This window comes from Magnolia sinica, chromosome 5, assembly GCF_029962835.1.
Source record: "Magnolia sinica isolate HGM2019 chromosome 5, MsV1, whole genome shotgun sequence".
Lineage (NCBI taxonomy): Eukaryota > Viridiplantae > Streptophyta > Magnoliopsida > Magnoliales > Magnoliaceae > Magnolia > Magnolia sinica.
In genome coordinates, this window is record NC_080577.1 from 63,775,116 (window position 1) to 63,778,191 (window position 3,076).

Here is a 3,076-nt window from a genome sequence, read left to right on the forward strand (position 1 = left end):
TTAGGATTAACTTTATATTATTTTGTTTCTAGGTTAGGAATTTTTCTGAATTTATTTTTAAAAACTAACTTTGTTCTTTGTTTTATAAGATCCTAACCTAGCAATCTTCGCCCCGGTAACCTCTTTCTAATTCTCTCTCTTATTTATTTATTTTTAGATATCTTATTTGTTTTAGTTTCTCTAGTTTTCTTTCTTAGGTTTAGGTTTAAATACTTGAAGGCTTTAAGTGTTTCATGTCCAAGTGGATTTGTGATAACACTCAACATCTCTTAAGTGAATGAGGATTGGTCGAAGGGTTGTCTATCCATCACAGGATTAGACACCACTAGAGATCCTCAGAGTCAATAGAAGTGATGGATGCAAATCAACCTCAACCTCCAGTTGAAGAAATTCAGAATGAGAATGAGGTGCACAATGCACTGCGCCTTGTACTTTACGAGATTTCCTACAACTGGCGGGGTGAGCACACCTTCCTGTATGATTTTTTTAGAAAATATAGGAAATATAGATATCAAGCTAGGAGTGATCCAACTCCTCCCAAAGTTCCATGGACTTGAATATGAAAGTCCATATCTACACATGAAAGAGTTTGATGAAATAATAGCCACCTTATACTTTCCTAATGTGTTTGAGGACATGATCAGGCTAAAACTATTTTCCTTCCCCTTACAAGAAAAGCCTAAGACGTGGTTGTACTCACTACGTCCACAATCGATTGGTAGATGGAATAACATGACAAGGGAGTTCATTAAGAAAATTTTCTCATATCATAAAATGAATACCCTTAAAAAGTCAATCATGAACTTCGCCCAAAAGGAAGATAAAACATTCTTCCAATGTTGGGAGTGGTTCAAGGATATTGTCAGTTCATGCCCACAACACGGTTTTAAAATGTGGTGCATAACAAGTTTCTTCTACGATGGGCTGACATTCTCTATGTGTCAAATGGTCGAGAAAATGTGCAATGGGGAACTCATAAACAAAGATGTCGATGATGTGTGGGATTATTTTGACAAGCTTGCTGAAAACACACAATCATGGGACATCTCCCCAAAACCTAGCACCACTTCTAAGCCTACTCAATCAAAGGAGAAGGGAGAAACTCGAGGAAGGTGATATAAATGCTAAAGTGGCCAGTCTCATAAGGAAACTTGATGCCATGGAACTTAAGAAGGATAAGGCTAAGGACGTTGTCTGCAGTATTTGTACTTGTAACGTTCATACAACTGAGAATTGTCTAATAATACTTGCTTTTCAAGAAATATTGAACAAGCAATCGAATGCCGTAAACAACTACCAAAGGTCTTTCGAAGGATTCACTTAAAACACATACAATTCAAGTTGGAGAAATCATCCAAACTTCAATTAGAGGAATGAGCAAACTATTACTCCTCAAGGAATCCCTAAGTAATTTTTGAATCAAAGGAAACCTTAAGAGGTATTGGTTCAAAATCCCACACAAACTTAAGAGCTTATCCAGCAAAGTATTCTCCAAGCCTTACAAGAACTTACTAAGTCTATACAAAAAATAGACTCTCATATTACGGTTATGGAGAAAGGGATCCTTCTAGCTTAACCTATCTCCAATCCTAAATCACAATACGGAGTTAGTAAACCAAGCTCTTCAAATCTAATGAAGTAAGTCAAGTCTATCACCACTCTTAGGAGTGGAAAAATAATTGACAAATCTATTCTGGTAAGGGCTGAAAAGTCTAAGGACTCGGAAGAAGAAACAGATGATAGACCTAGCATTACTCTACATGGATTAGAACCAAAACCTCTGAGCAAGCCGATTGCTTCGTTCCCCCATCAGTTGATTGCACCAAAACCTCTAACTAACTCTCAGGACATTCTAGAGGTGTTGAAACATGTGAAGGTCAACATCCCTCTTCTGGATATTGTGAAACAAATTCCTTCATATGCCAACTTTTTGAAAGACCTATGCACGACCAAGAGGTGGCAAAGTATCAAAAAGAAAATTTTCCTGATAGAAAAAGTGAGGGTCATCCTCAAGCAAAGTGTTCCACAAAAATATAAAGATCTTGGTAGCCCAACTATCACTTGTATAATTGGGAATCACCAAATTGAGAATGCGCTTCTTGACTTGGGGGCGAGCGTAAATCTGATCCCTTACTCGGTCTACGAACAATTGGGTCTATGTGAATTAAAACCCACACGGACCACATTATAGCTTGCTAATCCCTCAGTTCGTGTACCAAGAGGGATTATTGAGGATGTATTGATTTAGGTTGACAAGTTCTATTATCCAGTAGATTTTATCATCCTAGATACTCAGCTCATCGCAGATATGAGCACTCAAATCCCTGTCAAACTTGGCCACCTGTTCCTTACTACATCCAATATTATCATCAATTGTAGGAATGGGGTCATGAATTTGTCTTTTGGAAATATGACATTGGAGCTCAATATCTTTTTCAACATGAGAAGACAGGCAGTGGATGATGACGAGGCCCACGCCATTAATGTGATAGACTCTTTTGTGGAAGATAGAACTCTGATGATCTTATCCTTTGACCCTCTAGAGGCATGCTTGGCACACTCCCCTGATTTGGATGATGACACAATTAGGGAGATGGATGTCATGCTTGATGCTATGCCAGTACTTGAAGTTAACTGGTGGAGGCCATAATTTGAAGAATTACCCCAAACCGATATAGTGCCTCTACCGTCCAGCCTCAAGGCACCAAAGCTTGACCTAAAACCTTTACCCACTAATCTTAAATATGTCTACTTAGGTCAAGATGAGACATACCCGGTGGTGATTTCATCCCACCTTGAGAAAGAACATGAGAGTGTGCTTATTTCCACTCTCATTGAGCACAAAGGGGCCCTTGGATGGTCGATTGTGGACCTTAAGGGAAATGAACCTTTGATTTGTACTCACTTCATTCATCTTGAGGACAATACAAAAACCTCTCGACAACCACAATGTTGATTAAATCCAAACATGAAAGAAGTGGTTAAGGCCGATGTTCTTAAGTTATTGGATGTGGGTATCATATACCCTATATCCGATAGTCAATGGGTGAGGACAACTCAGGTGGTTCCCAAGAAG

The 3,076-nt window shown here is 38.7% G+C and overlaps 1 non-coding gene across 1 annotated transcript; it reads right to left on the reverse strand.

Annotated features, from left to right (window-relative positions):
* Window positions 1-780: 780 nt before the first annotated feature.
* LOC131247727 (small nucleolar RNA R71) lies at window positions 781-887 on the reverse strand. The gene has a single exon (XR_009171999.1). It is a non-coding gene; the product is annotated as a small nucleolar RNA R71 (small nucleolar RNA).
* Window positions 888-3,076: the final 2,189 nt, after the last annotated feature.